The sequence below is a fragment of the Patagioenas fasciata genome, chromosome 2 (genome assembly GCF_037038585.1).
Source record: "Patagioenas fasciata isolate bPatFas1 chromosome 2, bPatFas1.hap1, whole genome shotgun sequence".
NCBI classification, from domain to species: domain Eukaryota; kingdom Metazoa; phylum Chordata; class Aves; order Columbiformes; family Columbidae; genus Patagioenas; species Patagioenas fasciata.
In genome coordinates, this window is record NC_092521.1 from 45,520,558 (window position 1) to 45,543,427 (window position 22,870).

The following is a 22,870-nucleotide window of genomic DNA, read 5'->3' on the forward strand; positions in this document are numbered from 1 at the left end:
ATGTAAAGACTATGAAGAGCGAAACCAAAAACATTCATAACATTCAGGTAATCTGGATTCCTAGACTTTTTCAGAGGATGACAAAACCTTAATTGAAGTGAGATTGCTGTTCTAGAAGAGAGGGATTTGGGATTTTGAAGTTTCCATACAGTACAGCTTATGACTGTTAGCATTGGAAAAAGAGTGTCAGACATTCATATCCTAAACAAAACCAATGAAACAAGTTATAAATGGTAAAAGCCTGAAAGGGTTTGGAAATGTGAGTGCAGAAGTCTAGCATTTCTTTATACATTTGAGGAACCTGTGGTGTTCTTTGGGCTAAAGGGAGATATCTGGAAAATGCAGAAAGATGACAAAAACCAAGTAGGCATGGACAATCTACCTCTCTGATGTTCCTTCTTACAGTTTACATTGAAAATATCAGCAAAATACTTTGAAGGTATTTCAGTTCTAATGATGTGTTTCACAAAAGCAACATTGGGGCATGGGGGAAGACAAATGAGAACATTTGCAACACCATTTGTCAAGTGCGGGAGTTTCTAACATGAAAATCTGATATGGCTGTGTCCCACACTAAAGCAATACCTTTATTGGTAGATGACTTCTGACATAACTTGTCACATTACTCTGCTCGAAACTTGACTTGGCATTGGCATTACACACCAATAATTCAAGAATAGTTAATAAAGGCATTTGGGATCAGTGATTCTCTCTTTATATTGTACAACAAGCGCTTTGAAGCTGAGCGCCACTAGATTCACACCTGTTATCCAAATAGTTTAGTGCTCCGCATGACTATCCAATACCTGCAGGTAACACAAGGAGACGTTTAAATTCTTTGGAATGATTACTGGTTAAGATCTGTTCAGCACACAGCATTGCACCTTACCTAGTATTAGCATGACTGATACTAAACATGTGAAGCTTGCAAAGGGTTTATAACCTGTTGCAAAGAACATTACATTTGTCAACATTTCCCAAACTGTCCAAGACACCACTACTAAAGAGGAAGGAAGAAGGCTGGCACAAGAAAGTAATGATTCTAGCAGATGGTCAATTAATTTTTTGCGTACCTATTACTAAATCAGAAATGGTTAAACTAGATCATAGAAAGGGCTGAATCATTGCAAACCAAGATTTGAAGGGGTTGCTCTGTCTGAGGAAACTGTTAATTAAATGTCTGTCCTCCCACACCCAGCAAAAAGCCAATATAAACATTATTGCATACTCTAGTTAGTGTGAAAGAAATAGAGAGCGCATTCATGCCTGACCGGAATCAAAATCGCACTGCCAATTCATTCAGTAGTGTGTTTCCATGATTGCAAACCCTGGTTCAAGAATCTGGTGCCTCGCTGCAAAATACTGTACAAATAGTTTCCTTACATTCTTACAGCACACTATAAATAACTCTCTTGAAAAGCGAGTGTGTCTTACATGCCCATCAAATTTGTGAATGTCAAGAAGTTACACCGAAGACGATATGCTTTCTTGTTTGTATGCTGCCTGCCCCTTCTCTTGGTAACTGCTTTTTGTCTGGGACATTCATAGCATTTTACAAAAACTAATTTCAGACAGCTTTCAGCATCTTGCAAGCACAGCAGCAGGTCCCATTGTTATAACCAGCTTCCTGAAGACACTGTCATAAGTCTGTGCAACGTTCTCCAGTGTCACTCTCAGCATCACCATGGTGGGTCCTCAGCCTTTCCTATATGGTTTGCTTTCTGATCCATGCACTACTTCCAGCTCTTCAAACCCTATCCCTTTTCTCCATTCCTACAACTAGATAAGCATCTCCTCCCTTTTATCTCAGCATTTCTTCCACACCTGAGGTTTCCCCATTGTTCATTCTCCCATTCTTTTCCACCCTTCCTTTGTCAGGCAGAATTCTTTGTAGGCCTGGGCAATTCCCAGTTTCCTTCATCAGCCACCTGCAGAGAACCTGGGTCAAACTGGCTTCCTTCCCTCAGACAAAGTCCCCAGCATATCTATTGTCCAGCAAACATACTTTCATTAGCTAATTACACCTCATTTCATCCAGGCTGAGAGGAATGTGCTGCAGTATCTGCCTGCTAAGGTACATGCACATTCACACCCAGCGTCCCAAGAAGTGACACCTGTATTTGAGGGCTGGATGACACCCCAGATTCACGCACCTTGTGTGGCACCTTGCTTCCATTAACATACCAAAGAGCTGAAACCCCTGGGGCACACTGGCACCTCTAAAAAACTGGGTTGCAGGGATTTATTTTCAATTAGTAGCTCAGAGAGAAATCAAGGAGTGCTTCCACTTTGGGCTAGAACAAATCTGTGTCTTACACACAGTTTTTTAACAGAAATTCATCTTACCGTTCAAATAGACTCACTCTTAGATACTATTTCATGCTCATTACAGGCCGAATGCAAGCATCTGAGGCACTCTGTTCTCCACTTTCTTTTTAACTTGCTGCTGAGTATTTAGACCTGTAACAAGCTTGTATGTAATAGTTACTGTTTGAAAATGTTAGAGCATTTCGGAGTAAGAAACTGTTCTTCTGAGTACAATTTCATTGTTGCTTCACACAATGCCATACTAATGAAATTTTTAGTTTCCTCATTTATGGATGAAAATCATACTTTTTCAATGGCAAGTCAACATTCATTAGCATCCTAGCATTTATCCAAAGTTTTTATTAATAAAATAGCCTTCAAATGAAGATGAAAAATAATTTTCACAGACAGCCTTAAGCACATTGCACTTAGGTTAGTATTCTGAATAAATAATAAAAAAAAAAACCAGTAAAAAAAATCATGTATTTGTAAACTGTGTCAGGAAACTTCTCTGCCTGACAGGCATTCCCTAAGAGGACTTTTTGAACCTGACATATTAAATCAAGCTATGATCTATGTATAAAATACATAACATATACAATATACAATGGGTGGCCAATTGGCTGACAGGCTGGGCTTAAACGGTTCAAGTAAACGGGGTTATGTCGGGCTGGTGACCAGTCACTAGTGGGGTTCTGCAGAGATTCATCTTAGGGCCAGCACTCTTCGATGTTTTTATAAATGACTTAGACTCAGGACTTGAGGCATTGCTTAATAAGTTTGCCAATTACACAAAATTGGGAGGAGATGTTGACGCTCTTGAGGGCAGAGAGGCCCTGCAGAGGAATCTGGACAAATTGGAGAACTGGGCAATCACCAACTGCATGAAGTTCAACAAGAGCAAGTGCCAGATTTTGTACCTGGGACATGGCAACCCTGGCTGTACATACAGACTGGGGGAAGAGATGCTGGAGAACAGCTCTGCAGAGAGGGATCTGGGGGTTTTGGTTGACGACAAGTTGAACATGAGCCAACAGTGTGCCCTGGCAGCCAAGAGGGCCAACTGTGTCCTGGCTGCATCCAGCACAGCATTGCCAGCCGGGCGGGGGAGGTGATTGTCCCGCTCTGCTCTGCACTGGTGCGGCCTCACCTGGAGCACTGGGTGCAGTTCTGGGCACCACAGGATAAAAATGGATGTTAAGCTACTGGAGAGTGTCCAGAAGAAGCTACAAAGTTGGTGAAGGGTTTGGAGAGGAAGCTGTATGAGGAGCGGCTAAAGTCACTTGGTCTGTTCGTCCTGTAGAACAGGAGACTAAGAGGAGACCTCAATGTGGCCTACAGCTTCCTCACAAGGGGAGGAGAAGGGGCAGGTGCAAATCTCTTCTCTTTAGCAACCAGTGACAGAACCTGACTGAATGGCAGGAAGATGTGCCAGGGGAGGTTTAGGTTGGACATAAGGAAAAGGTTTTTCACCCAGAGGGCAGTGAAGCACTGGAACAGGCTCCCCAGGGAGGTGTCACGGGTCCAAGCCTGACAGTGTTCAAGAAGAGACTGGACAACACCCTCAGACACATGGTGTGAACTGTGGGGTTGTCATATGCAGGGACAGGAGCTGGACTGGACTAGATGATCTTTCGAGGTCCCTTCCAATCCCTAACATTCTGTGATTCGATGATCTTTGTGGGTCTCTTCCAATTCAGGACATGCTATGATTCTGTAAGTTTCTATGAATACACTGAGTCCTTTATTCACCTAGCACTGCAAGTGTTTTATTTAGGTACTAGCACCCTTCAGAAAGCTATACCAAACACTTACTGAAATAGTGACATTTCAAATTAGCCAAAAAAATGTCCTTGCCTGGTTAAGAGGCAATGCTAGTTGTGAAAAAGCTACTGCTGGCCTGCTTTACTGGAAGGTACATCTGCTAACAGCAACACACACAAATACTGGGACTTGGGGAGGAGAAATGAAGCAGCAAGGAGATTTACAAGCAATGTACAACAGTAAATTTTCCTTATAAAGTCGAATTAATGACTTCTTAAAAACACACCTAGTAAATAAATTAATAGTATCGCAACTGCTGCCATAGATTTGTGGATCAAATATGATACCAGCTGAAGTACTACTACCACTATTACTACTACATGAAATGTAATATAAAGCTCACACCCCTACTCTAAAATAGAGGGAGTGCCATTAAAAATGTACACATCTCTATTCTGAGCAGACAAGAGCACACAGAAAGTGCATGATCTTCCTGAAAAGATAAACAGCTGGATTTACTTGCTTCCATTAACCAATGACCCACTTGTCAAACATAAGCTGCAGATTTAAAAGAGTGATTACACGAAGCCTCTTATATTAGACAAAAAAGATCCTAGCTATGAAATCAGACTAAGTCTGAAAATACTTGAGTGCATTTTTTTTTTTTTTTTAATACAGACATGAGACTAGGACCAGTTTTTCTTTTTAAAATGTACGATATAAAATGTGTGCTGTAGTGCTGTTCAGAAGGTGTTTATCACATGTAACCCGCTCAGGTCATTAGCAGTGAGCCAAATCCAGGCCTCACCTAAGAGGATGAAGGTCTGATAGAAGCCACAGCATAAACCTAAATGCAGGGCACTGCCAGCCCCCTTCTGTGAGGAGTGAGTGTTCAAAGAGAAGTAAAACTGGTGCTCCTCACATTAAATGGTAACCCTGACATGTACCTGGCCTATCTGATCCTTCAGAGAGGATTTTTAACAGGGGATGCAGTTGTGCACACTTTGGTGGCAGATCTCCAGCTGAAGCTCTTAAGGCCTAAGCCAGCTGCCGTTGACGGCCCCTGTGTAAGCGCCTCTCACCACATGCCTGCTCCAGGCTCAGGTGGGAATAAACAGGTACAGTGCTGATTACAACATTTGGGCTTGAGTGCAAGCTCTGAGTTAACAACAGTAAACATATCAAGGAGAGCAAATTACCAGGTCCCAGGACACTGAAAATCCATAAACCCCTAGTTGTGCCACCTTGTATTGTAATTCAATGGCAGAGCACACAACAGTGGCCTTTCCATGCTCTACCTAAGGCCAAACAAGTCTCTAAGAAGGCTGAGGAAGCCATTATTATAGGCAGCATTTTTTTTTTATTGTAAGGAAGACGTAAAAAATTAAACGCATGTTGCTTCCACCTGACCTCACTAGCGTGCTGTGCGCTGCCAGCGACTCATGCTTTACTGTGACTCAGTGCATGGGGTGATTTTCTGGAAGCAGTAGATCATGGAGCAACTTAATTATGTAAGAAGCCCAGCAGTCAGCTAATGAAAACCAATGTATCCAGATGCAGCAATTGCAGAAAATGCTGATACCTACGTTAAGGAAAAAAAACAAAACAAAAACCCAAACCAGCACCAAAGAAACCCCCCAAACAAACAAACCAACCCAAAGAATAAAAATAGAAAAGCCATCACCAAGCAAAAAAAACCCCAAGCCCTAACGCAAAACCAAACCAAACCATAACCACCCAACTCCCCTCCTTAAAATAAAGTGCAGTATTTGAATTAGATCTTTCAAGTCATTCTTTGTTCTTGGGCTCCAAGCAGGCATGTGCGGTTTCTAGGAGCCTGTCCACCCCCTGGATTTTAGTCTGCTGCTGGAGGCTCTGAGCACAGCAGCTCAGCATCCTAAAGCCTGATGTGCGGGTACCTGCTTGGGCAGCAGCATCAGAGAAGGCCAGGTAAGCCATGCAGAGCCTACCATCCCACAGAACAGGGACACAGGGACTTCAGAAAGAAGAACGCAGAGAGAACACAGCCATGGCACTCTGAGCTCCACACAAGTCCCTCCACACCCACAACAGCATTTTGGTTGCAGCTCAGTTCTTTTTTATGTTTTTCAGAAGCGCTTGGGGGTCATCACTGTGTGCGGCCGTCACTGTGCCAGCCCAACATTCTCTTATCATCTTCCTTTTACACTCCTCCATCTGCCTTTCTTCTTCTGTCTCTCCTGCTTTTGCTTTTCCTTTCCTAAGTGAAATTTAGAGCTACTTACTGCTTTGCTGTTGCTTTCTGGACATTAAAGTGATCAGTGAGTGGTCAGACCCACAGTCAGCATTGTGAACAGGCTAGCAAGACACAGACTAGCGAGTCACAGACTACTAGAAAAAGATCCTGTTTTCCTAACAGATCCAGCCTGAGGGCAGACTCAGGACGACTATGCAGAATCAGGGTAGATCCTGCTCACATTTGCAAGATTCTATTTATAATATCTAGGAACTGCTTCAAAAAACAACAGTTATTTTTATAACATCTGGATGCATTACAAATACTTGACATATCTGACAAAGATAAATATTTTTTAAGATCTTAAAAAAAAAGATTCTTGCTGCTGGAGAAAAACTCAAATCATTACTTGAATCATCTTTTAATAAACATTCTACAGCTTTTCAATGAAGAACCATCAATAGGCAAAATGCAGAAGGCAATAAAAAATACTAGAAATAAGTGTATAATTTTTAAAATCGTATATTGTCATGGCTTCAACAGTCATGGCACAAAATAGCAACATTTTGTAAACTCCAAACAGTCATATTGTTTATTAAATGAAAAAGGCTTCTGTAACATTTTGAGCACAAAAGGTACTAGTGGCATGAAAATAGTGTATTTTCCTCTTTACAGTAGAAAATGAGGTTTGTATTTAATAAAAACCACAACTACAAGACTATGTGTTTTTGTAACTGTGAATGTATGTCAGTGCTGTTGACAGTTTTTGCATTGGAAAGGATCTCATTATTAACTCTGAACAAAACCACACATTATCTTTCTTAAAAGCAAAGTTACATTGCTGATGAACCAACCTCTTTGCTGAGGTCTTGTGGGATAATTTTCAGTATTGGGCACTGAAAAAATAAATATCACCCCAAAGTTCAGAATATTTTCAGACAGCACCATAAAAGGCTATCCAAGCTACCCAATTCCTAAGTTAAGAATGGAACGGGACTGCTGAGTGAGCCGTCATAAACAAACTTTCCACTTCAGTTAACTTTGCTCTCTCAGGTTCAGGATTTAGGTCTCCAGTTTTCTCATGTTGGATCAAACCCAGCTATAAAGCAGCTGTGTCCAATGCAGGACTGACTCCTAAACAGATGTTCTCCACTGCATTTTAGAGGACCTTATGTTGTTTCCATGAATGAAAATGCCTTCAAAGCAGCCCATTCAGCCCAGAATTTTACCTATTTCATACTTCTTAAGAAGTACAAATGACCCTTTAGAAAGTTACATCATCTTTGGTGGACATTAAGATGACCTATTTGGGGATATGAACAGCGGGGAACTGAATGGGAAATGGAGTGTACCTAGCTAGAAACAGTATTTTATTCTGTACCAGTGCTGGAGGCAGAAAGAAGTGAGAAGAAATGCTTCTTCAGTCTGCCTGGTTTAAGTAATTACATGCACCTTCTACATGAATGACCAGAGAACATTTGTTTCTGTGCAAGGAAGAAAAAAACCTCATATGGGTCTTTTTGTTCAAGTCTCCCTTGAACATCTCAGAAATCAGTTTATCATACAAGCATACTTTATCTACATGTGTATATACATATTCTTTATATATATTTGATTTCTCTTTATCTCAAAATTTCTGAAATATAACAGGTCCAAGAATTGCTTTCTAATGTTACAGTATGTCATAAATATTTCAGTGATAATCCATCAAGCAAGGAATTTTAACTGCCAAAAGCCCAATGTAAAAGGTGTAAAATTCCTTGCATATTCCGACATCCATTCCTCACGTTGTTGTCCATATATAACTTAACGCCATGAAAAATTATGCCCATTTGTTAGGCTCAAAGCCACTGAAACCTGACTGGAAGATTTCTTGAGTGGAGGCTAGTACATAATAGCAAGTTACATGGATCTGGCTTTCACAATTGTAATAGCCCAGCAATATAATGAATCTCTCATATTGGAAGACTGGTATCTAGACCTTTATTTTGACATATAATAGGCCATAAGGACTAAGGGGTTTGAAGAGGAAAGGCTAAACAGTAAGCTGCAACCCACAGGGAACACCCTGGAAAGCTGTCTGTTGTCTCACAGAGAGAGACGCTCATTGCAGGAAATCTGCACATGCCAGATAAGTTTCTATTAGACAGGTAGGGTGCAGTCTGCTTATAAATGTCCATTTTGTGGCTGTGCACTATCTCAACCCTCACAGTTTTCTTTACATTTCCTGTTTTTTCAGAGTACTGGTGACAGCACCAGCATAACCACAGTGACAAAGCTTGACTTTACACAGAGGCACCTACTCTGTGCAAGAGTAGAAGGTGACAGATGAAACCCACCGTGTCTCAGCACAGGACATTGCCCTGCTGCACTTCCATCTACACCACCATCACAGGAAGGAGCATGCCCACAGGAGGAGAATGTTTTATGTTTTCCTAGTTCTTGCTTTCAAGATGCCTCTTGTAGTCTAGAGCTGTTGCTTCATCTTTGGGGCATACAAGCCTCTTTCAGCTCTAAATTATAGGCTGTTGTTCTGCGACTCTTCAGGTGCACTTGAGCCCTGTATATCTCCTAATTGCTCTCAAAGTAACTCTTCTCTCGCAGCCTGATGAATCTGAACCCTGTGGCTCCTCTTTCAAGTCCCCGTCTCCCAGTTTCAGTCTCTTTTCCTTACCTACCTCTGTGCCAGTGAACACAGGCAACTTTTCCATTTCCCATTGATTTTACCCTGAATAATTTCTCATGTCTATCATGACTCTGGAGAAGTCTTTCTGCAAACATAATTCAGTTTTTTCAGGGCATTAAATAACTTGGAGCAAATCCCTAGTTTCACAGGGACACAGGTCTTTAAAATAGCTCACACAAACCTTTTCACTTCTAACTACAAAGTATCACTACAAACTGAGATGCCTCCTACATCCAAAGTTAGCGTTTGTATTATACACTGGAACAGCTTTTCAAGCATTAGCAGAAGTGCAGCAGTATGGCCCAAAAAGAAAGTTCTTCACTACACAGCCCTAGCATCATTTCAGTGCTATGTGTGTTTTCAGCACTAGCTATGAATAAATAACTCCCATACTCTATCACAAACCACTAGTGCTGCAGCACGGTCCTTGACAAGAGAAAAGGCATGTACAGTGTCCAGCACAGTACAGTGAGCACTGTCGGTAGTGAATCTATTCAAATAAGAGGTTTATTACTAGGTATCCTACACTCCGTTTCAACAACAGTCAAGATTTCTTGTTTAACAGCACAGATGCAGCAGCAATGATACAAGGGGAACAAGAGATGGCAACCGCAGGAAGCGCAGACCTCTCCCAGGCGCATCCTTTCCGAAGGCTTTCTAAACATTGCCACCTTGTGGGCCTCCTGTCTCCTGGTACCAGCCATCCCTTCACCCTCCGCAGGTGACTCCCTGCACAGATTCCACAGATGCCAACCTAGAGGCTGGGCAATTTAAATTAACATTCAGCTCAGGCGGGTTGAGATTTAAACTCCTATAGTTGGGAGCTAAAAAGGGGGCAGAACCTTACAAATTCTATTCGACATTAATTACTAACCCTGTACAGTGGTGTTTCATGTAGTTTGCTCTTTTTCCACTTAACATTATGAAAACAGAACTAATAATGTACAGAAGAGATAACATTTAACAAAAGCAAGAATACAGTTTCTTGAAGCTCCCAAACAGAAGGGAGGATAGAAGTTAAATTCATTTTCCACCTTTAGTTTTCCATACTTATTTTATTCCTTTCTGTCAGCAATTCCTTCTTGCTCCACTTAAAAAGCCAAATTATTTCCAAAAAGTCTGTAGCATGTAGTTTAGCTTTCATCAGTCCTTTTCCATGAATTAGTGATTCCTGATGACTTGATTATATTAATTACACAAAGATGTTGCAAAGCAATATCACTAACTGATACCAAACTTATCTAACTACTGCCACCAAAGTTCCTGGGTACTTTCTCAGTTGCTAGCACTGTAACATACAAACACACAAACGTACTTACTTTGAGCATCCAAACACTTTCCCTGGTTGCCGGCTTGAACTATTCCTTGCAGCAATTTGGTACTGGAAAGAAAACATGAAAACTTTTAGTTTAACAAGCAAACAGGAAAAAAAAAAAAAAAAGAAAATAAGAAAAAAACCAAAGACTCACTGAATGGTCTTTGTCTGTATCAGTTGGGCAGTGATGCAATAGCTGTATGCTAAAAATAAAACAAGGGGAGAAGTCCTTCATTACAATACCCTAATTCAGCTGCATTCACAATGTTTCAGTGTCTAACACATCTGCACAACAATCAGATGTCCCTCTGATAGAGTAGCTAATCTATGAGCTCTGTTATGCAGTGCTACATCCAGAGTTTATTCATAATTGCCAGGCACATTTGCTGTTTCTTCATCTGGCCAGGCTTCTTTTGAGCACAGGCAATGAGTTATGACCATTGTGTCCTGCAACTGGGGCCTTGCTGCACTTGCCTGAACAGCTTTTCAGAAAAAAAAAAAAAAAAAATCTACCATTGAGAAACACAAGAACTGATATCCACGAAAGCCTGTGTTTTTGACAATACAACACAAAAACACTGGCAATTCTTTGAAGTGTCTCACTTTGCAATGAAGTCACAATGTTGCCCACTTTGTAGCAGCCACATAGAGACCCATTCCTTCCTGTGTTCCTAGATGCAATTGCCTGCAATTGCTCCATTTGTCCTCACATCCACTCTCTCAAGGGCTACATTATAGCCTTTTATGGGGAAATAACGAGGTGGATAGATGATGGCAGGGTGGTGGATGTGGTCTACCTTGACTTCAGTAAAGCATTTGATACAGTCCCACAGCATCCTCTCTGCTAAACTGAGGAAATGTGGACTGGATGATTGGGTAGTGAGATGGACTGTGAACTGGCTGAAGGAAAGAAGCCAGAGAGTCGTGACCAATTGGGCAGAATCCAGTTGAAGGCCTGTATCTGGTGGAGTGCCTCAAGAGTCAGTACTGGCATCAGTACTATTCAATATATTCATCAGTGACTTGGATGAGGGAACAGAGTGCACTGTCAGCAAATTTTCTGATGACACCAAGCTGAGAGGAGTGGCTGATGCACCAGAAGGCTGTGCTGCCATCCAGAGACCTGGACAGGCTGCAGAGTTTGGGCAGGGAAAAATTAAATGAAATATAACAAGGGCAAGTGTAGAGTCTTGCATCTGGGCACGAACAACCCCAGGTTCCAGTATAGGTTGGGGAATGATCTGTTACAGAGCAGCATAGGGGAAAGGGACCTGGGGTCCCGGTGGACAGCAGGATGACCATGAGCCAGCACTGTGCCCTTGTGGCCAGGAAGGCCAATGGCATCCTGGGGTATATTAGAAGGGAGGTGGTTAGTAGGTCCAGAGAGGTTCTCCTTCCCCTCTATTCTGCCCTGGTGAGACCACACCTGGAATATTGTGTCCAGTTCTGGGCCCCTCAGTTCCAGAAGGACAGGGAACTGCTGGAGAGAGTCCAGCACAGAGCCACAAAGATGATTAAGGGAGTGGAACATCTCCCTCACGAGGAAAGGCTGAAGAAGCTGGGTCTCTTTAGTTTGGAGAAGAGGGGATTGAGGGGTGACCTTATTAATGTTTATTAATATATGAAGGGTGAATGTCACAAGGATGGAGCCAGGCTCTTCTCGGTGACAACCAATGGTAAGACAACGGGTAATGGGTTCAAACTGGAACACAAGAGGTTCCACTTAAATATGAGAAGAAACTTCTCAGTGAGGGTGACAGAACACTGGAACAGGCTGCCCAGGGAGGTTGTGAAGTCTCCTTCTCTGGAGACATTCAAACACCGCCTGGACACATTCCTGTGTAACCTCATCTAGGTGTTCCTGCTCCAGCGGGGGGATTGGACTGGATGATCTTTGGAGGTCCCTTCCAATCTCTAACATTCTGTGATTACAGGCTACAGAAACATAAGCAGGAACAACCATATATGGGTTGCCATTTGTGCCATGAATTATTATACATACTAATGTTACGTGGCTAAGTTTCTTAATTCACCTTCTCAGTCAGCAGGAAATATCATTCCTAGCAGATAAATAATGGTTTACAGTCAGACCAGGCCTCTGATTATTGCTTGTTTTGCATTCCTAGTCAACTAGTTGAGACAGCCCAGCAGGGAGGGGTGTTCCAAAGGCATCTGTCTCTGCATAACAGCACAACACTACACCAAACAGCATCCCAAGGGCGCTTGGATTGAGTCAGAACTGAGGGATGCAAGAAGCTCCCATAGGTGATTTTATATTCATCACATACCCTGCTTTAAGAGAAGCAAAATGAAGCAATTCTCACTCCAATTCATTATCATCTGGGAAAGGTAAACAGACCTTTAAAGATGATTTGTCTAAAGGACTGGATTGTAGCTCCAAGAGCTCTGACTCATCCTGGCAGAGAACTTCGGAAAGCTGCTAGCAGACTACAAGGCTGAAGCTACCTTAAAGCCAAACCAGAATGGGAATTAGCTATTAAACATGTTATTGTTTCATTTCTTTGGATCTCACCAAGCCACTTAAGCTTTGCTTTTCAATGTACTCTTTTTTCCTCCATTTGTTTAATGTGGAAAGTGATTCCAGCACAGCTGACAAACCTCAGGCATCCTATTGGCAAAGGAACAGCAAACCCATCATGGTTTGTTGGCTTTTGCTCAAGTAGACCCCTCTGAACATAAACTGGAATCTAACAGCACTACTTCAATAATGTGTAAGGATGGGACACTCTTAAGATAACGATTAGAAGAAGTAGTCTCTCATCAGAAGGTGTTGACCGGAACTTCTAACAAGCAACAGCAGCAGAGAGACATGGCAATCTCCTTGGAAAGCTGAGACCTAATTTGCTCATGGAATATTTTCCACACTATACTTTCTGAAGACAGCAATATCTATGACATATTGGAGACAGAGTAAGCTATTTAATTGTCTTCAGTATGTAGACCTCAGTTTGAGAAGCATTTGAGTAACACCGCCACGCTGAACTTCATTCATATGGTCTTAAAGAAAAAAAAGAGGAGTCCTCATGGTAGAGGCTTCTAAAAGCTTGGAAAGTGATGCTCATGATACTTGTACAGGTCAAACCAAAGAGGTGCATCTCAGCAACAACTCCTGACTTTTTGCCTGCATGCAGGTACTTACCTGAGCTATGGGGAGCAGAGCAATGGCTATGGACAGATGAGATAATTGGCATTTGCTTGCTGCTGTGTGCAGCAGCACTGCCAGGTCTCCACCTGCTCCATGAGCCATGCCAACACCTCGACCAGAACTTCTGGCTTGAGATGCCAGAGCAGCACCCAGGCAAGGGAGTGGTAGGAAACACCGGATCATTAGGGTGGAATTTAATTTCAGTGGACAAAGGATTGCAGCAGAGGTCCTACCTAGTGGGTGTGAGGAAGGTAACAATGGGGAGCTAGAGTGTTTTTTGAAAAGGTGGAGGGACAAAAGTGTGCAAGGAAAACAAGGGGGGAGGAAATTATGACATGTTTTCTCCCACTACATGCCAAGCGTTGCACAGCTCTCAGCTGCAGACACTGGCCTCATATCACGGCTCTACATAAACCAGCAAGCAAAATTCAGTTCCTTAGAACTCCCCAACACACACAGACTGCACTGATTTTAAAATACTTTCCCATCTAAAGAGTCACCTATCAAAACATCTAAAGAAATTACTCCTTCCACTCTGGTAAACATAGGAAAAAGGTCAAGAAATAAAAAGCAAGAGGATAAAGACAAAGGGTCTGAAAAATGCATGAGACCATAGAACACAGAAGAAAAATATTTATTTAACAAAAATTTAAAGAGGAATCTCAGAAAATACTGTGTAGTAAAACAGAAAAGAAAAAAGGATTATGCATTTTTTCAGGAAATAAACTTATGATTTGTTCAATATTTTACTGTCCCACATAGCTGCAAGTTCCTCAAACTATACTGTTTCCCTGATGGGGGAATTGCATTGGGAGAAGCATAGAAATGTTAATTAGAAAACATTTTTAGTTAAGCTGTTATTAACAGAATTGAATAGATTTCATGAATAGCCCATGACTCTTCACACACAGTGCTTTCTGTTGTCCCGCTTCCACAGTCCACCCCAGCAACCCCTTGTGTCACCCCACTGTGGTGACAGTCGGGACACCAAGCCCAGCTGAGGGGGTTGGACTGGTGGGACAGTGGCTTCCAGGTGGGCATTCAGAAAGTCCCTCGGGATGTCCCTCATTTCACCAGGTGTCTATACAGTCCTGTATAGCCTGTGTTTGCCACTTTCTACAACCTGCTGTTGATGTTGGTGTGTGCTGGTGGAGGCCTTGGACAGGTTTGGCAGACTCTTGCTGTTTGGAGTCCGTGGTATCTTGGGATGTCTAGTGGATTCAACATGACTGCTGCTCCCCAGGGCTTATCTGGTCTCAGGAGGTTTTCACCTGTTCCCTCTTAGTGCCTACTTTGCCTCTCCAAAACTTCTTTTCTGGTAGCTATTGCTATGTCCACACACTTAGTTGCCTGTTGAGCCCATTTGAACAAACTGACACATAAGGGGCTTCTATGACAATATCCCTTGAAATGCTGGAAGATATCGAATTAATTTTGAATGAATACTGACCAAAAAAAAAAAAAAGGAAAGAAAGCCCACAAACAAAACCAAACAAAAATACACAAAAAACCCAAACAAACAAGGATTGAGCAAAGGGGTTACGAGAAAGCAAGATGAAAGCAAAGCAACTAAGTAAAAAAAAGACAGTACAACAGAGGAAATCTGCAGAAAACAAGGTGCAATAATGTCTAGAAGCAGATCATATGGTCATACTACGAAAAGTAGTACCCACAGCTGTTAGTTTGAAGGATCAAGGAGAAAAAGTTAAGAAAGAATATTATTAAGCTGATTTAAATAAAATGTCTTCTAGTACATTTGATAATGTATTTTCAAATATTCATCTCCAGGAACTGTATTTCCCATGTGGGCACAGAGCCTTGTCTCCTGCCACTGCATGCACTGGGTGCTTTTGTTCATACTGCACAGATCTTTTTTCCTCCCCCCTCACCAAGGACTGGGAATGTGACGTTGTACGAACACAATTTGTAATATAGGCTGACAGTCACCTATTATTGCCCCAAATATCCTCAGCAGCTACAGAAAACAACTTCAAGACCCACTTATTTTTAGCGACTGAAAGAATTCAAGCAAACCTCTCATGGCTGCTATCCAGGCATCTGCTGAGTGGAAAATGGCTCGACAAATTACAGAAATGGACAAACTCCGAATATAAATCAGAAAACAGTGTATATCACTATTTACATACATTTTTCTCTTGAAAAGATGAACTGAAAGATTTATTTTAAGGCTTCCAGCGTCAAAGGAAAGAACTGCTGTTTTTATGAGCTGTGCATGAATCACAAAAACCAAAACAAAAATCCTCGTACACTTCACGGTTTGGCAGATTTCTCAACTGACTGGTAACCAAGAGCCCAACCCTACGCTGCCTCGCTGTTCCTGGGTAAGTCCCCTACACCTGCTCAGAAATGGGCTCTGCAGCAGTATATGGAAGGCATAAAGACTCAAAGCAAAGAAATTAAGCACAACAGAGCTCAGTTTAATGCTATCTCCCAGCTCCAAGACCACAAGAAACGTAGTTAGACCCAGAATGCTTCCCAAGGAAGGCAGTCCCAGAAAATGCGAGATGCTGCTACCAAGTGCACGATAGAGCTTCCCACCTCTTTTCCTCTTGCCATTTCAAACACAGCTTTGTCCCAGTGCTTCTGCTTCTCTGCCAGTGCTCTGATTTGGAGTCATATATTGGCAAGAAAAAGGTCCTAGAGACATCTTATTAAACTCTGGTCCCTCCCTCTCATTTACAAAGCAACCAATTTTTTTTTTTTCTTCCCTTTTCTATTTTTTTTTTTGTCATTTACATATAAAGGAAACCCAAACAAGTCATACTTAACAACTAGTAGGAAAGAACACACATCCTTTCTCAGGAAGATGTCTTCTACCCTGCTTGAAAAGCCACTAGATTTTTCTCCTTATAGAGCAGTAAACTAACTCTTGCCACTTCTGTTGTTCTCTCCTGTCCCTGCTCAACCTTTTGTTAGCTGGAGTTTCCAAGGTCCAAGAACCCTGGAGAGCATGCTGGGTTCAAAGCTCCAGACAACAGCAGTGTGGCACGTACCATTTTGCAGCAACCTACCTGCCCTCCTGTTAATGAATACCTTCCCTGCCTTCCTGCTCAGTCACTTTGAGATGCAGTAATTATCTTCCAACTTGAAAAGGGTGTAACAGAGCTCACTTCATGTGATTTTAGTTAGTGTGAGAGATTTGGCAAATTTTTTTGGCATAACAAGCAATGTCAAACCAGTAAATCAAGCAGTACATGGCAGACCTAATAGGATGAACAGATGAGAGTGTGTTTATCATTCGTTGTATTTAGCAGCAGGCTGCCGCATTACACTTAGCTCCATTTGAACAACCACAAAACGTTTCTCTCTTCACTCTCTTTTTGAGAAAACAATCTTCCCTCAATTATTTGAGGCATCCTTTTGTTTAAACTTTAGTTCAGACTCATTGATGTTTGAATTTCAATTTATATCACACTAACTAAATATCTGTTCTGCTTCTGTAGTTGATGCCTATATCTGTTGCCTTCTACATCTAACACAGTCCCCAATTTTGTTCAGCACCTGTCTGTGGTTTTCACATTTGGGTGCAGTTTACTGTTAATACACTTCCGTAGATATTTATTTACTATGCATTTTGATGTGTGTGTTTTTGTTGTTGATTTTTTTTTCTTGTAGGTATTGTACCATCTTACAGAACGCACTTGATTGAAGAATAACTACTTGTTCAAGTTTCTGCTTTGTTTCATACAGAAGAATCACTTAACATGTTTCTTTTTAAACAAAGTTTTGCTGCAGTGATGTATATGTTTTATAGTGAGGCAAGAAAATCCACCACTGACTAACGTTTCACATTGTGTAGAATATGGCAATAATATTGCCTTAAGACATTCCAGCCTTAACTGTTTGTTCCTTACTTATATCTCTGAGCTGCCCATCAGTTTTGCTGGAAAAGCTCTGAATCCAATCCACTGTGAAACAGATGCAGAAAGGGATCTAGCTTCTAAGTTACCTTTTTGTTTTCTTCCCAGATTTAAAAAACGGGCAGTTCTGCGTTTCAGTACACAGCATGGCCCCATCGATAGTTGTGTTGGCACAACTGGGAAGGCTGATATTACTGACCAGAAACAGGTATAGGGAACAACTCCACTGTGTGCGCTGGAATATTAAGGTTTAAAAGCAGACATGAACTCCTCAGATACTGTCTAGAGACTAGTGGGTCACAGAGCTATGGCAGAATACGCATCAGCTTTTCCCTGTTCAATACAGAAGGAGTAGGAGACATGTGAAAGACAGATAGCAGCAACTGCTTTGGTCCATGTCAACCCACCACCAGTTTCCAACACATTTATCATTTCCTGTGCCCAGCCTTGGGCTTCATTTTGTAGCTGAATGTTTAAAGGTTAATCAGCGACTTATAATTAAAATGGAGGTTCAAGGAAAAAGCATTAAGGACTACATTCAGAGGTCAAAACCCAAAAATTTATGTCTGTGTTCTGACCTGAGACGTATTTTCTGAAGTTCTTTTAAGACAGAAAAACCTGAAGTATAATACAGGGAGTCCTGATGGCATAATGATGTGTTTAATTACACAGGCTGACATTCTTTGAAAACAAGCCTGTTGGACAAGCACAGTAGGAAGCACCCAAAGATAATTTTCACAGAAGAGTTATACAGGTGGTTGCAGGAAACTTCAGGGTCTTCAGAACTGCTTCAGGAATCTAAAACATATCAGCTCCAGGACCAACAAAACATTTCAAAGAATGAGATTATGTAAGAGTTTTAAAGGACAGATGTTTAAACTCAAGAAGTAACTTACATTTAAGTGTCACCCTTTGTTGTAATCCTTACACTTCTAGATATGCCTGAGAAAAATGCAAGTAGCTCAGTTAGGGTCATATTAGATGGGCTGAATACGTTCTTTTGTAGGATTAGTTTTTCAGATCTCTCTTTACATTGAGGGAAGAAAATTAAGTGTATCTATCTGAGAATATTCAGCAAAAATCAGTTAGCTGGCCACTAAGAGGGGGATAAATGTTCCTACCAGCCCTCTGTTCTAACACACAGCCATGCCTGCAAGTTGTCTAACTTACTGACTGGTGATCTCTACTAAATTACAGAATTCAGTAGCTTTCTTTGAAGAGTAAAAAAAATCTCTCAAACAGAACAACATTCACTACCTGTGCCTATTTCAGGTTGGGAGAGAGGCAAAGACAGGCCTGAAAAGCAAATGACCTTGCTGGGTGCCAGCTCACTAGAGAGCAATTTCAGAGGAAAAGAAACTGGGGCTCTTGGTGGACAAGTTGAAAATAAAAGAAAGAAACCAACTTAGCAGCATACCCTTGCGGTAGAGAAGGACAACCCTACACTGGTCTGCATTTGCAGATCCAGGGCAGTGGTTATTCCCCTGTACTCAAGGCTTGCAGAGGTGGAGTACCTGTGTATTGGGTAGCCACAGACCAGCGACAGACATACTGGAGTCTAGTCTACCATATCAAGGTGGTTAAGGGGCTGGAGCACATGATGGTTGGGAGTTGGGTTTGTCTAGTGTAAAGAAGAGAAGGTTTAAAGTGTAGGGAGATGTCTCATTGCAACCCACAGCTACCTAAGGGGAGGGTGTAGAGAAGATGGAGCACACACTGACATTGCAGGAGGGAACAGGCAAGTTTCAGCAGGGCAAATCCTGATCACATGTTAGGAAAAGTGTTTTCATCGTGAGGGTGACTGAACATTGTGTCCAGCAAGGCTGGGAAGTCTTAATGTCTTTGAGACATTCAGAGCTCAACAAATTCCTGAGCAACCTGATCTGTTTGGGATGGCTTTCAACAAGCATTGGAGAAGATGATCTCTTTCAACCTGCATCATCCAATGATTCCATGTAAAAATACCATATCTGCAAGCTGCTCATTGCCTGCTTACCTTACCCAGGAAAGAGAGCTCTAGTTAGGATACTGGATGGGCTGTCACTTCAGATACCTCAGATCTTTTAACAGTTCTGGCATGTCTTTATCTCAAGTTCCTAAACAGCAAAATGGGACTAACTGGAGGATGTAAAGTGTCTGTGGTGATGGTGAAAACAGCTAAAATCTTGTACCTTGATTTTTGCTTCAGTACTTAAGAATCTAAATGTAAAATGCATAAATATATCTATAATACATAATATCTAACATATAAACTAAACCCCAAAATTTTGTTCTTTACAGCACTAGTGAAGCAGTTAAAGAGTTCTTGGACTCTTTTCTTGTATGAGCAGAATGGATTACTTGTAGTCAATTGCAGATCTACAAACCTATGAAGCCTATAAGGCTACATTTTGTGGAAACATCCCGTGAACCTCTGAATAGATAAGGTGCTCACATGACAGATGAAGATACATTGAAGGGTGTAGCATCACCTCATTGGTGCTGCACAGGTCACCACATGTGCTCTGAGTCATAAACAAAAACACAAAAAAGTTTGAGTGTTTTCCTCTCATTTTCGCCTGATCAGTCCCAACCATCCAGTTGTAAAAGTCACTTTTACATAAACACATTATGACAGTTATCCCCGGGTCCCAATCTCTGCTGAAAGGACTATGTTAATCTTTTTCATTACTTGTTCAGTGGAGAAAGGTGCTCAAGTGTTCCAAATGACAATCACAGCCAGGTGGTCATCAAACTCTTTGAAGGAGCATGTTTTAAGCCTACTCCAGGCTATTGAGGGGCAGATCATCCTTTGTATTTCATGTTTCGAGCCAGCCCTCCAACTATCCTCACCTACAAGGCAGAGGAGCTGCACTCCATCACTTCAGTCTTCCACAGGTATTTTGACTGAAAACCGTCAGCATTTACTGTGTTTGGCACAGGTAACATGATCTGGATATGTTGATAGGATTGGATTCCTTGGGGGAACAGGCAGAGAAATGCTAATTGGTATTTATTAGTGCTTCAAAACAACAATTGCTTATTTGCTTACCCTACCCAGGCAGCAGTATCTCTGGTCACTAAGAGAAGCAGAACTTCACTGACAAATATAATAGCTGTCTATATTGTCAGTAAGGATCAGAAGCCTGTACTTACAAAATGTCTATCAGCCACTGGGGCTGATCTTTCATCTTGCCTGCAAAATAGGAAAGATAAAATGCAATCAAGCTTGAGGACACTTGCATTGTGGTAATGACCCCATACAAGTAATTAATAGAGCTAAACTTGCCAAACCTGTGTATCTGACACAGAAGGAGCACAGAACCAGCTGAGGTTTTTAGATCTTGTGTGTTTATAGACCTGGAAACTAGAAAGTTATCTCATTTTAAGGGAAAAAAAAGAATGTCATGAGGGGTTCTTCAAAGCAGGACTGTATTTGACAGCTGCCTAAATACCTTTTACTCCTTCAGTTACAGTAACATTGCCAGCTGATCACAGCTTGTGAGCTTCAAGTTGAAGGAAAACATTCCAGTCTGTGAGATAAGACTGACAGCTTTTTATCTCATTTAGGTACTCCGTGATACTACACAACTAAAGCAAGTCATATGGGAGGGGGTTCAAAAGGTTGGCTGTCAAACTTCAACCTCTCAAGTTAACAATGCTTTGTTCTGAAAGGATAGTTTGCATTTGAAATTTACTAAATCAGAAGTTTCTGGGCTGCATTTCTGAGCTGCAGTATTTCCTCCAAGAGGCTGCAGTGCAGAGTTTGCAAGAAATGATTTATTTACATTGTTCTGCAGACACAGAGCACAGTGGACCAGTGCACTAACATGAAGGCACATGTGTCACTTCTGCTCATTAGAAAAAAGCTAACTGGGAAGTTACCAAGTTATTCTACAGTATCAGATCGCTTTAAGTTTCCACAACATTCTGCTCTGGTAAGTTTTTCCTTCAGCACACCATGTGAAAGCACTGATTTGGAGCAGCACTAAAATAATTGCAGTAGTATACACAATTTAAGTGTTGATACTTCTCTCACCACCTTTCGCAGACACTGTTGGTGTCTAAACTAAGCAAGAGAAGTCGCCACTTAACTGGAGAAATTGATACTTGGGATTGACTTGCCATTTACATGTGCATTATTTCCCTTACACTGGACTAAACTTTTGTACTGAACAACTTTTCACATCTAGAAGACAAAGTCTTTTAGCTCAGATTGGGAAGCAAAACTCTTGACAGTTTTGGTGGTGTATTTTTTTTCTTTCTTTTGTGTGTGTGGTTTTTTTTGTTGTTGTTTTTGGTTGGTTGGTTTTGGTTTTAGTTAGTTTCATTTTGTTTTTTGTTTGGTTTGTTTGAGGTTTTGTTTGGTTTGGGGGTTTTTCTTTCCCTGCTTCATAAACCTGTCAGTACAGCAACCCCTACGCCGACGAATGAGTCTTACTGTTTCCTCTCAGGTATCTGCAATCTTCCCTGGACAACCTAGCCCTTGTTAATGTTGCTGGATAAGCTTGCTTCAAACTTTCTGTAGTATTCGTCTCCTAGTAGCTGTTTTTCTTCGAAGTGACCAGCGTGTCATTCAGCTGAGCCTACAGAGTGCTTGGCAGTCCTCCTATCCTGCATAAACTCAACACTCTTCTCATTCAAGGCTCCCAAGATGGCAACTGTCAGGTATTTTCATGCACAACTGCTTTCACAAACAATGCTAGATGTAGAATACATATGCAAAAGGTAAGTGTACATTTTGGGGCTCTAAATAAAACTTCTGCAAATGAAATCCTTATTTCCCAAGCATGCACTCATTTAACAAAGCCTTTGTCTTTTCAGCAAGATTAGTCAGCTATTGGAAATCCCTGTAACAAGATACTACTGAACTAAACAAGCCCAAGGTGAATCAAGGTAGAAACTTGTGAAACAAATGAGCAGCTGGATAGTGTCCACAGCTGAAACATCCAACATCTGCTGAAAGCAGGTCTCTCTCACAAGCCAATGAACAGTTTGCGTATACTCATGGTATAAGTCCAATTTATCTCCCTTTTTGGTAGTCAGCTTGCTTGTTAAGTCACATAGCAAAAATGCAAGATTCAACCTACGCTTTCCCATAAGATTGATTTCCCTGCAGGGCTTGTCTCAGACTCTGCTGCACTCTGCTGCGACTCTTCTACACCCTTCCATTCCTGGTCAAAACACACCACACCTTCCACATGAGTCAACAGAGCTGGGCAGCATCTCCAGCAGCAGGCGGGGAGGCAGCCAAGAGGAGAGCCCTGCTGTACTTCAGCAAACAGTCCTTCAGCATTGGGTAGGATGCTCAGAGAAATGCAGTCTTGATCAAAAATATTACTACGAGATTACAACAAGCTACACTTGAGCTTGAATTAACCAGAACAGGCAAGGTCACTTCTGGTGAAATATTCACAGGGACAAATTCTAATTTGCCCAGATATTTAGTTAGCATACGCAAGACAGCTGGAAGTCTTTGCAACGCTCTCAAATGACACTGTTTGGCAGCTTATCAAACTAAACGCCTTTTGCCTGTCAAGAGTATGAGCACATCACT

General features: G+C 41.6%; 1 protein-coding gene across 1 annotated transcript in view; it reads right to left on the reverse strand.

The window, feature by feature from the left end:
- MAPRE2 (microtubule associated protein RP/EB family member 2) overlaps positions 1 to 22,870 on the reverse strand; it is a 103,859-nt gene that overhangs the window by 66,055 nt on the left and 14,934 nt on the right. The window contains exon 2 of the mRNA XM_065830677.2: positions 10,292 to 10,353. The gene's annotated coding sequence lies outside the window, so the exon portion shown is untranslated. The remainder of the gene's footprint in view (positions 1 to 10,291; positions 10,354 to 22,870) is intronic.